We start from the raw sequence: 12,893 nt of genomic DNA, 5'->3' as shown, positions 1-12,893 counted from the left end.
TACACTCATTGTAATTTAGAAGAATGGGAGGTTGGATGGGGTAAAAAAAACAAAATTATGAAGGGAGTAAGAAAGATAGAAGCAGGGAGTTTATTTTCACCAGGGGTGGGTGAAACTAGAGAACATAGCATCAAAATAAGGTGGAGCAGATTTAGGACTGAGTTCAGGAGTAACTTCTTCAGCTAAAGGGTTGTGAATCTGTGGAATTCCCTGCTGAGTGAAGCAGCTGAGCTATCAACTTTATTTGCCTTTAAGGAACAGGAAAGGAATTAAGGGTTATGGTGAGAGAGCAGGAATGTGGAGCTGAGGCCATGAAAAGATCAACCCTGACCTTATTGAATGGCAGAGCAGGTTTGAGGGGTCAGATGAAAGTTTTTGCCTTGTGCCATCAAAATTGACCTTTGAAAAGTTAAGTTTCGAAATTGGATAATCTGGTCTATTATTTTCTGTAACTATTTTAAAACTAGTAGAATTATCAGAGAATCCCAGAATCCCAACAGTCTGGAATGAGACCATTCGGCCCATCACATCGATACTGACGCTCAGAGCCTCCTAACCTCCCCCTGTAACGTTGCATTTTCCAGGGCCACCCAACCTACACATCCCTGAGCACTACAGGCAATTCAGCCTGGATAATCCAATCTGCCCTGCACATCTTTGGACTGTGGGAGGAAACCAGAGAACCCGGATGAAATCCACGCAGACAACCCCAATAAGGTGATCATCCCTTTCTTATTTCTCAGTTCCACCCAAATAACTTCACTGGGCGTACTCCCATGAATATCCTCCCTAAGCTCAAACATAATGCTATCCCTAATCAAAAACACTACTCCCCCTCCTCTCTTGGCCCCGTTTCTATTCTGCCTATAGCATCTATACTCTGAAACATTAAGCTGCCAGTCCTATCCATCCCTGAGCCACTTTTCTGGAATACCCATGATATCCCAGTGGCATGTTCAAAACCATACCCTAAGCCCACCTGCCTTCCCTGTCAGGCCTCTTGCATTGAAATAAATGCAGTGTAACTGCTCAGTCTGACCTCATTCTCTGCTTTGCCCTTGCCTGCCTTGACTATTTGACCTCAGAACTGCACCAGCCTCAGACATACCTCTTTTCTCACTATCTATTTGCAATCACACCCACTCCCTCACTGGTTTAATGCCTCCTGAGTAGCATTAACAAATCTCCCTGCCCAGATATTAGACACCTTCCAAATCAGGTACAATCCATCCTTCTTATGCAGGTCAACTCTACTCCAGAGGAGATCACAATGATGCAAAAATGTGAATCATTTTCCCCTGCACCAGCTCCTTCCAGCACCTCCTCCTCCTCTGTAATATGGACATTTTTCAAGATATCACCATTTATTTCACCACATTCTATATCTCCCATGTACTTCTTCACAGTAAACACTGATGCAAAGTACTTGTTTCCCTATCTCACCCATCGCCTGAAGCCCCACACAAAGACTGCCTTGCTGATCTCTATTTTCTCCTAGTTAGCCTTTTGTTCTTAATGTATTTACAAAAGCCCTTTGGATTATCCTTAACCCTATTCGCCAAAGCTATCTCACGTCCCCTTTTTGCCTCCTGATTTCCTTCTTAAATTATACTCCTACTGCCTTTATACTTGAAAATTTTTTGGATTGGAATAAATGCAAAATATTACATCTTGATAAAACAAACGAGGGTAGGACTGACACTCAATAAAAGTAGGACCTTGAGTAGTGATATGGGAACGAAGAGACAGAGGGCTTCACGTCTTGGAAGTTTGTGTTACATGTAGACAGGGTGGTTAAGGTGCTTAGCACACTTACCTTCATTGTTCAGACCTTTGAGTACAGGAGTTGGGACGTTATGTTGAGAACGTACAGGATGTTGGAGAGGCCTCTTCTGGAATACTCTGTCCAGTTCTGGTTGTGCTGTTATAGGAAGGATATTATTAAATTGGACCAGGTTCAGGAGAGATTTACCAGCATGTTGCCATGAATGGAGGGATTGTGTTCTAAGGAGAGGCTGGATAGGCTGGGAATTTTTTCCACTGCAGTGCATGAGGTTGAGGGGTGACCTTATTAGAGGTTTATAAAATCAGAAAAAGAGTGCAGATAAGGTGAATAGCCGGAGGAGAGGGGGATTCAAAACTCGGGTGCATTCATTTTGAGAAGAAATGAGAAAGGTTTGAGAAAAGACATAAGGGTTTTTAAAAAATATATACGTGTGGAATGAATTTCCAGAGGAAGTGGTAGCTGTGAATACAATTACAATATTTAAAATACATTCAGATAAGTACATAAATAGGAAATATTTGGATGGATGTGGACCAAGCGGAGGCAGGTACAATTAGTTCAGTTTGGAATTATAGTTGGCATGGACTGGTTGCACCACAGGGCCTGTTTACTTGCTGTATAACATTATGACTCTAATCCTCACTAACTCTAAATTCCTCCATCCTCAACTCTCCTGATCACTGTCACCTCATCCAGCCTCACAACTCTTCCTTATTTATATAATTCCTCACCAGCCACAGAACGCTCCCTATCTCATGTCCTCCAGTTTCTCAAATCTCTGCTACATGTGCCTTTCTTTAGTTCCAGCCTTGAGGTTGCCCTCATTCACTCCAATTGGTTGGAAGACAAACTGGTACGACCTGGTCCTCTAGTACTGCCCTCTGCCCCGCGCTGACATCAATCATCGGGGCCCATTGTGAGGTGAGTGGTGGGATCCTCCCTCTCTCTGCCCTGGGAAGAGCTTCATCATTCACAGTGAATGGGGCAGTATCACAGAGCACAGGGGCTGGGGGCTATTCAGCCCATTGGGACTGTACTCTCTCCCTCTGGAGATGCTGCACATCTGTCCCAATTCCCTTCCCATTTGCCCATAGCCCCCCAAATCTTCCCCTAAAAAGTAAAATTCCAAATCTGTTTATGAATAACTGCTGAGTCTGTGTCCAGCTGCCAATCAGACAGTTCCAGATGCTCAGACCTTACTGAATAAAATAATGTTCACATGTTCACATATTATTTGCCAATTACCTGAAAATAGTTACTAAAATTGTGGCATTGTTCACAATTCCCTTCTCTCTGCAAATTAAATATCCAAGACACAAATTTCCAACTGGTCAAACTCACTGCTTAACCTTCTCAGCTCCAAATACAATTATCTGTGCTTCTGATAGCTCTCTACAAAAGAGGAACACATCTTAATTTCATTTATTCGTGTCATAGAGATGTACAGCACAGAAACAGACCTTTGGTCCAATTTGTCCATGCCAACTAGGAATCCTAAACTAATGGAATCCTATTCCCAGCTATTGATCCGTATCCCTCGAAACCGTTCCTATTCATGTACCCAATCAGATGCCTTTCAAATGTTGTAATTGTATCAGCCTCCACTACTTCATCTTGCTAACCAGTCTGCTTTGTGGAACATCTTTCAGTGTCCATATAGACAACGTCCACAGTCTGCCTTCATCAATCATCTTCGTCACATCTTCAAAAAAACTCAATCAAGTTAGAAAGAGAGAATTACTCACACAAAGTCATGTTGACTATCCTTAATCTTTCCTGGTCTTTCCAAATACATGTAAATCCTATCCCTCAGAATCCCTTCCAATAACTTGCCTACCACTGACTTCAGGCTGCCTGTTCTGTTGTTCCCTGGCCTTTCCTTACCACCTTTTTAAAATAACAACACCTGTCTTCCAGCACCTCACCTGTCACAAACGATGATATAAATACCTCAGGGAGGGGCACTGTTTTCCTAGCTTCCCACAAATTTCTGGGATACACCTGATCAGGACCCAGGGATTTATCCACCTTGATGCCATTTAAGACATCCAGTACCACCTCCTCTGTAACATGGACACTTTTCAAGTTATCACTGTTGTTAAGTATCAAGTTCTCCAAACTCTCCAGAAAAGAGTAGCATAGTATCTCTCCCACCTCTTGTTGTTCCATAGATGGCCTTCTTGATCTTTAAGAAGTTGTATTCTTTGTCTATTTTTTCTTTTATCCTTGATATATTTGTAGAATCGCTTTGGATTCTACTTAAACCATTTCCTAGAGATATTTCATGTTCCCTTTTTGCTCATCTGATTTCCCTTGAGTATATTCCTGTAAAAACATGAACCTGTACTCCCAATTCCTCCGCCTCTGCCATATCTGCTTCCAGGAGAAGCAATTCCACTCCAGGACATCCCAGAAAGGATTCCTATTTCAAGGACTGCATTTCCCTCCCACGTGATCAAAAATTCCCTCCAATGCATATCCTCCACATCCCGTACCTCCACCTTCCCCCCACCCTTCCAACCACAATAAGAATATAATCCACCGGTCCTCACCTGCCACCCCACGAATCTCCAGATACAGCGCATTAACCTCTGCAATTTCCACTACCTACAGTCAGACCCCACCACCAGGGATATATCTCCCTCCCCAGCCCTTTCTATGTTCCACAGAGACCATGGGATATTTGGTGCTGATGTGCTGCCCCATTGATACCTCAGTCACTCACCCTGCCCAATGGTCTAGTAATACTATCGCTAGATGGATAATCCAGACACCCAGATAACGTTCTGGGGCTCAGAGTTTGGATCCCGTCACAGCAGACAGTGGAATGTGAATTCAATAAAAATTTGGAAGTAAGAATCTATTAAAGACCATGAATCCATTGTTGATTGTTGCAAAAAAAAAAACATGAGATTCACTAATATCCTTCAGGGAAGGAATCTGCCATCCTTACCTGGTCTGACCTACATGTGACTCCAGACCCACAGCAACATGGTTGAATCTTAACTGCCCTTGAGGCCCAGCCAGTGACACCCTCATCCTGTGAATGAATTAAAAAAGGTCAAGTCTTGTATACAATCATACTATTCTTACAGACAAGTGATCTGTTAGTAAATTTGCTTCTCAATTCCCGGCTGACTATTTATTTCTCAGTTCCACCTGTACAACTTGCCTGGATGTACTTCCAGGAATATCCTCCTGAAGCCCAGCCATAATGTTATCCCTCATCAAAACCACCTCACCCCCCCGCTCTGTTGCCCCCTTTCTATCCTTGCTATAGCATCTATACCTTGGAACATTAGGAATGGTTAGGACCAGCAGCTTAAGTCATACCTCTGTAATTGCTGTAATATCCCAGTGCCATGTTCAAAACCATACCCTGAGCTATCGGGACTCCTGCATTGAAATAAATGCAGTGTAACTGCTCAGTCCTACCTCATTCTGTGCCTTGCCTTTGCCTGCCTTGACTGTTTGACGCCTGAACTGTACCAGCCTCAGACTTGGCTCTTTCCTCACTCTTTTGAGTTTACCTCCATTCCTTCACTGGTTTAATGCCTCCTGAATAGCACTAGCAACTCTTCCCTTTCAGTGCAGGTACAATCCATCCTTCTGATGGAGGTCAATTCTACCCCACAAGAGATTCGAATGATCCAACAATGTGAACTCTTCTATTCCTATGTCATTGATACCAATAAACAACAGCCACCCCTCAAAATGGTTATTCTCCCCTTTAAGAATATTCTGCTCCCTCTCTGAGGCATCCTTGTACAAAAATTACACATTCGAATAATAAACATTACATTCATCACATCATCATAAAAGGATTACATAACACATGATGGTTTGGGGAGACCTTTTGAGAGAATGTGATGATTCAAAGGAGAAATTTTAAGCAGCAAAGGGGATTGATCTGGAATGCAATACTCACAATGCGAATATCCAGGTCCTGATGTACTGAGTAATTCAATCAGAGTTTGGCAGAACATTTACTGAGATTACCATCTGAATGTCCACCTGTAATATCCTGTAATACAAGTTTATAAAATCTGTCACTCTCAGTTCAAGTTAGAAACCCACACCATCCCCTCCTCCTGGCGCAGGATTACTGTACATAGTTACAACAGGTCATCAGGAAGGGGAATGGAGTGTTTTGTTCAGAGGGTTTTCAGTATGAGAGTTTGGAGTATATACCTGAGAGTAACGTGAGGAAGTGGTGGTGAGACCACCATATCTGGAGTAAAGTGAGCAGTTTTGGTCCCTTTAGATAAGGAAATGTGTCACTTTATTGGAGGCATTTCAGGGAAGATTCACTCGTAGAAAGTGCGGACTGCAGATGCTGGAGATCAGAGCTGAAAAATGTGTTGCTGGAAAAGCGCAGCAGGTCAGGCAGCATCCAAGCAGAAGGAGAATCAACGTTTTGGGCATAAGCTGAAGGGCTTATGCCCGAAACATTGATTCTCCTGCTCCTTGGATGCTGCCTGACTTGCTGTGCTTTTCCAGCAACACATTTTTCAGCAGGGGAGATTCACTGGGATGATCCCTGGTTTGGAGGGATTATCTTTTAAATAAAGGCTGAACAGGTTGGGACACTACTCACTGGAGTTTGGAGAAAGAGAGGTGATCTCATTGAGACAGATGGGATTCTTAAGGGGTTTGACAGGATAAATACTGAGTGGACGTTTCCGAGTGTTAATACTGAAAAGGGAGTCTGGAACCAAATTCTGGGTCAGTCGCGGAATCAAGGGTTCTGCTTCAGATTCATCAAGTTTAAGGCGACACAGAGGCAGGTAAGGGGTTTCAGTAGCAATGAAGCTGGGGTGAGGAGGAGACAAACAATGTTTAAGAGATTGGAATTCCTGGTGTTTGGGATTGTGCAGATGTCTGATCAGAAGGTCATCTTGGGGTCAGATATAACAGCAATATTGTGAAGAACGTATTTCTGCCTCAGACAGTTACCAGGGAGAGGGAGAGGCTCAGCAGTAAGAGAAAGGAATTTGGAATAACAACTGAAGGCAATGGGTTTAACCATGACAATGTTTCATTGGAGGAAACTGCAGCTAATCGAGTAGTGGGAATGTGATAAGCAGTTTGGTAACTGAGTAACAGTGGAGTAATGGAGAGGGATGGTGGGGAGGGAGAGCTGGGCAGTGTCATTGTCCATGTGAAACCTAACATGGTGCTTTTTCACAATGTCAACTCCTGGCAGTATGTAGGTGAGATACAGGAGAGAGCAAGGATAGATACTGGAGGGACACCAAATGCAAGGAATTCAGAAAGGAAAGAGACAGTGGAAATGGAGCAGGATTTTCCAAAAACCGTGAGGTCAAAAGGAAGTTTTTCAAAGAAGGGGAGAGAAGGGCATAACCAGAAAAGACAGACAGACAGAACAAGGAACAATATCTGTGAATCGGTGAGAAGGAGGAGACAGAGTGTTGGAAAGTCTGTGGTTTAGCGAGCTTTGGGTAAATTGTAAAGAGGAGCTCTGATAAGGCTTAACAAGAGACTGGAGAAAGATGTAGGTTTAGGACAAAAACCAGGAACACTACGTGAGGCAGTTTGGCTCAGTGGGCTAGTGGGAGGGAGGGAAGCAGCAGATCGGATTATCTCAGTCATGGTGACAGAGAAACTCCATGTGCTCCTCACTCATGTTGTTGGAGGGGAGGATAGAGGAGACAGGATAATGGACAGTGTTTTACAAGAAACAAATTCAGGGTTAGTGATATTTAAAATGAGTGAACAAACCTGATGTATTTAGCTTTTATCCAGAATATTAAAACAAGCGACTGAAGTCCTGGTTCGAATCCCATCTTGGCAGATGGTAGAATCTGAATTCACGAAAAAAATAACTGGAATTACGAATCTCCTGATTTCCATGAAACCATTGTCAATGGTGAAAAAAAATCCTGCCAACCTGACAGCAGCCCAGCCAGCGACTCACTGTACTAATCACTGCAAAGTCTCAACACAGGAATGAAACTGGATGGACCATGTGGCATCTAACAAGGCACTAGAAATTACAACCACAGAATCAGCCCTCTAGATGGTGCAACGTCCTCCTCACTAACATCTAGTTTTTGGTGCCAAAATGTGGAGAGCTGTACCTCAGACTAGTCAAGAAGCAGCCTGACATAGTCATACTCACGGAATGATCCCTTACAAACAAAGACCAGACACCACCATCACCATCCTAGATATCGAGAGTGTGGTGCTGGAAAAGCACAACAGGTCAGGCAGCATCAGAGGAGGAGAATCGACGTTTTGAACCTCAGCCCTTCATCAGTCTGATCTGGTGTGCTTTTCCAGCACCACACTCTCGACTCTGACCTCCAGCATCTGCAGTCTTCAATTTCTCCTAAAATCTCTGGATATGTCCTGTCCCACCGGCAGCACAGACCAGACAGAGGTGGTGGCACAGTGGTGTACAGACAGGGAGGATTCGCCCTGGGAGTCTCATGGCTCCTGCTGATTACCATGTACCGTCCTCCCTTGGCTGATGAATTACTTCTCCTTCATGTTGAACAACATTTGGAGGAAGCACTGAGGCAACAAAATGGTGTCAAACGTACTCTGGGTACAGGATTTCAATGTCCACAATCGAGACTAGCTCTGCAACAGAATTACTGACTGAGCTGGCCAGGTCCTAAAGGACATAGCTGCTCAACTGAGTCTGCAGCGGGTGGTGAGGGAACCAACAAGAGGGAAAAAAACATACTTGATCTCATTGTTATGAATTGACCAGCTGCAGATACATCTGGCCATGACAGTATCGGTAAGAACGACAATCACACGTTCCTTTTGGAGACACAAGTCTTGGTTTAAAGTTGAGAAAACCTCCACTGTGTTGAGTGGCACTATTACCGTTCTAAATGGGACAGACTTCAAAGAGATGTAGGATCTCAAACAGCGTATCTATGAGGTACTGTGGAACATCAACAACAGCAGAACTGTACTCCTGCACAATCTGTAATCTCATGGGGTTGTAAATCCCGCACTCACCCATCACAATGGACAGTAAAGGAGGGCATGCCATGAGCAGCACCAGGCTGACTTAAAAATGAAGTGCCAACCTGGTGAGGGTACCAAACAGGACCATCTGCCTTTCAAACAGCATCAGCAGCAAGCAACAGAACTACGTGATCCTACATCCATAGGAACAGATCGGAACTCTGCAGTTCTGCCACACCCAGTTGTGAACGGTGATGAACAATTAAACAACTCACTGGAGGAAGCATCACAGAAATCCCCACCCTTACTGATGGAGGGGCCTCACACATCCATGCACCAGATAAGATGACAGCATTTGCAGCAATCTGCATCCAGAAGTGTAAAGTGAGATGATCCATCTCAGCCTTCTCCAGTGGCTTCTAACATCACAGATGTCAGTTCGACTGAGTTTGAATAACATCAAGAAATGGTTAAGTAGTGCAAAGGCTATGATTCTGCCAACATTTTGGCAATAATACCGATAGCTTGCGCTCCAGAACTTGCCACCCACCAAGCCACGTACCGCTCCAGCACTGGCATCTACCAAAAATGCAAAACATTGCCCAGGGATGTTCAACACAAAAACACAGGGCAATCCAACCGAGGCAATTTCCCTCCAACAGTCTACACTCGATCAGCAGTAAAGTGATGGAAAATGTCATTAACGGGAAATCAATCAGCAGCTGCTCTGCAACAGTCAGCTGAGTGACACTCATTTTAGGCACCACCAGGGCCACTCAGCTCCCGATTGTGTTACCACCCTGATTCACAACCTGACAACCAGCTGAATCCCAGAGGTGAGGTGAGGGTGATAGCTCAGTCCCACTCTAACACCACTATTTCAAGCTGATTTCACCCTTGTCTCAGCTCATATACTCTCATCTACTTTGTGTTATCTCTAGGCTTCATTATCCAAACTCACTCCCTGGCCAACTTCCCACATTCAACCTCCCTGTAATCTCAAGAACATCTAAATATCTGCTTGTTGATTCATCAAAAGTCTCCTATTCATAAGCAACAACATAGAGTCATGGAGATGTACAGCATGGGAACAGACCCTTCGGTCCAACCCGTCCATGCCAACCAGATATCCCAACCCAATCTAGTCTCACCTGCCAGCATGTGGCCAATATCCCTCAATTTAAATTTCTCACACTTGATTTAATTCCTGGCTGTGATAATCCCTAGCTCCCTGCACCACACACACTTTGAGACCTCAACAACCCATTTTCTTTGAGACTCCCAACCATTTGTTAATTCATTACTTCATCTGTGTGGCTGTTTCTACAGTTGCTGAAGCAGCATGGTCTGAAATTCGCAGCCAAAACCTCTCAGGTCTGCTTTCCACCTTGAAGACATCCCTCAAAACCTGCTTTTGGTCACCTGACCTAATATCTCCATCTCTGGCCTTATGTCTAAAGTTCTCAATAGTATTTTTTGTGAAATTATAAGCATGATAATAAAAATACAAACTGTTGTTGATTTGACATTATTTTCAAATCATCACTGTTGCTGTAATGAATAATCTATAATGCCACTTACCCAACCACATTGTGAGAGCACCTTCACCACACAAACTGCAGCTGTACAAGAAAGTCAAACATCACCCTCTCCACAAGCAACAGGGCTTTGGCATTAATCACTGGTATCTGTGGAAGGAGAAACACAGTTGATGTTTGAGGGAGTGCAAAATGGATTACAGGGAATGAAAATGGTGCAAAATTTGATAGTCAGAAATGAAAGGAAAATACACTTGCTTGTTGGAAAAAAGAATTCTTGACTGTCAAAAATATTCAAGAAAAAAAGTAATCTGATAATAGAGCAGCACATGGTCAGGGGCTGGGCCGCAGTGAATAACTCATTTGCAAAGGGTCTATAATAGTAATAATACAGTCGTAAACAGGTCAAAAATACACTCATGGTTCGAGACTAAGGAAGCTAGATATTGACAAAGTGGTGATGAGGGAGCCCAGAGATGAATCAGAGCAGTATTGACTGCTCTGATCCCAAAGATTCTATACAACAGAAAGGCTGCACATGCGCCTGGCTGCAACTTGCCCCCTACAAAGATGGCGGCGGTGCACATGTCCAGTGAATCGTTGTCCCGAATAAAGATGGCGGCGCTCACTCAGGCCTGCAGCCGCGCTGAGGCAATTCCCCATTTACTGCAAACACGGGACTGGGACGTTCAAATTTGTGTTTTCCGACGTGCACAATTTGTTTGTAAAACCTCTCCGCTCATAGCAACACAGTTTTTCTCCCGTTTCCCTGTTTAGTTCTTTCCTTACCGTATCCTTTCTCTCCATATCTTGCCGAGCATTCATTACAGCGACTGTGCGCCGCGCGCGAGGATGATCACATGGTTTAGGATCAGTGGTGCTGGAAGAGCACAGCAATTCAGGCAGCACTGCCTGTCCTCGGATGCTGCCTGAATTGCTGTGCTCTTCCAGCACCACTGATCCAGAATCTGGTTTCCAGCATCTGCAGTCATTGTTTTTACCTCGTGATCACATGGTTTAGCTTAGCTCCGCCCATCATTCACTTTGATTGCTTGGAGGACCAACCGCCCCGCCAGGTCCTCCAGCTCCGCCCACCGTCCTTTCATTGGTCCGGTGCTGACATCAATCAACTTCGGGTCACTTTGTTGGCGAGAACATGCGCAGTGCGTCCTGCTTTAGCTGATATGTTGGGTAATGTGATGGGAGAGTTTACTGAGGGCTAAGAATTCCCTTTGTGTGAGCTCTGCAGTAGATTTCCTTTATTCATGGAGGGAATTGCCTTCCTACTCATGACTGTATAGCTGTGATTGATGAATCAATGCCTTCTGAATCAGTACATAAACACCCCATTTTCACAACATCTGAGATCTTTCGCACATTGTATAACGCTCTTCCTCGGAAACAAAAAAAACATGAAATGGAGCCTCAAGGAATCGGAGCAGGAGTAGGGCATTCATCGCCTTCAGCTTGTTCCCCCATTCTATCAGATCACAGCTGGGCCAACCCAGGCCTCAACACCTCTTTTATGCTTGATCCGCATAGCCCTCAACTGCTCAATATTTCAAAAATCTATCTGCCGTCTTTTAAAATAATTTGAGATAGAATCACAGATTCCCTACTGTGTAGAAACAGGCCCTTCAGCCCAACAAGCCAGAACAACCCTCTGAAGAGTAACCCAACCATTCCCCTCCCACATTTAACTTTCACAATTGTTTGGGCGAGAAAACTCTCGCCATTCACTGAGAGAAAAAATTCTTTACTTTTTCTAAAATGAATGTTCCCTTATGTAATGTCCCCTATTTTGAGACTTCACTGGTGCTAGAAGATCGAGTTAACATCTACCCTGTCAAGCTCCTCAGAATCTTGTTTCCATAAGATCACCCCTGCTTATCTATTCTTGATATGTCAACCCTTTCGTCCTCAAAGCAGCTAAGTGAATCTTTTTTGAATGGTCTCAGGTGTTGGTTTATCCTTTATTAAATATGGGAGCTAACATTGTATACAGTACTTTAAGTGAGGACTCAGCAAAAGCCAGTGTGGTTAACCAATCCTGAGTCCATGCTAATACATTACCCCAATACCATGAGCTCCTAAATTGTGCAATTAACTTTTATGTAGCACCTTATCATTTACATTTTTAAAATCCAAATACAGAACATCATTGGATTGCCCTTTATCAGCCCTGCTTGTTGTCTCCTCAATGAACTGTCGTAAATTTGTAAATACTGAGGTACACGTGTAAACTATGGGTACCTTGCGTCATTTTACCAAGATCTCCCTAGTTTTAACTCCATTCCCTCTGTAATAAAAGGCAGCATTTGATTTGCCTTCTCTATTACCTGCTGATCCTGTAAGCTACCTTTTTCAGATTGATCAACAAGATCTCCCACAACCTGCTTCCAGTCTGAAACCAAAGAGTGTTAACCTGACTGTAAGTCAAGAGCGTGTTGAAATGAGTGAGAAGGGGTAGGTCAATAAAAAATAACTGGACCCTTAGAAACACATTTTATAAAGGAGAATGTTTTTTTGAGCCTGTTGGATTTAATTTGTTGGTGTGAGTATAAATGGCAGCATTGTAAGTGTGTAGGAGGGGTGTAGTGGTACGAGGGATATGGTGTATTTGA

The 12,893-nt window shown here is 43.7% G+C and overlaps 1 long non-coding RNA gene across 3 annotated transcripts in view; it reads right to left on the bottom strand.

The window, feature by feature from the left end:
• The window catches only part of LOC148138523 (uncharacterized), a 49,841-nt gene extending 38,658 nt beyond the window's left edge, over window positions 1–11,183 (bottom strand). For 2 of the 3 annotated variants that reach the window (XR_015753965.1, XR_015753966.1), the window contains exons 1-5: window positions 11,059–11,183; window positions 10,313–10,419; window positions 7,529–7,611; window positions 5,715–5,810; window positions 4,740–4,826 (exon numbers count right to left, since the gene is read on the bottom strand). This is a non-coding gene — a long non-coding RNA (uncharacterized LOC148138523). The remainder of the gene's footprint in view (window positions 1–4,739; window positions 4,827–5,714; window positions 5,811–7,528; window positions 7,612–10,312; window positions 10,420–11,058) is intronic. The other variant, XR_015753967.1, reaches the window with a different exon arrangement.
• Window positions 11,184–12,893: the final 1,710 nt, after the last annotated feature.

The sequence above is a fragment of the Chiloscyllium plagiosum genome, unplaced genomic scaffold (assembly GCF_037043375.1).
Source record: "Chiloscyllium plagiosum isolate Xiang-an unplaced genomic scaffold, Cpla_swu_hap1 HiC_scaffold_40, whole genome shotgun sequence".
NCBI classification, from domain to species: domain Eukaryota; kingdom Metazoa; phylum Chordata; class Chondrichthyes; order Orectolobiformes; family Hemiscylliidae; genus Chiloscyllium; species Chiloscyllium plagiosum.
The sequence above is the reverse complement of the archived record's forward strand: the minus strand, read 5'-3'. Positions and strand labels throughout refer to the sequence as shown.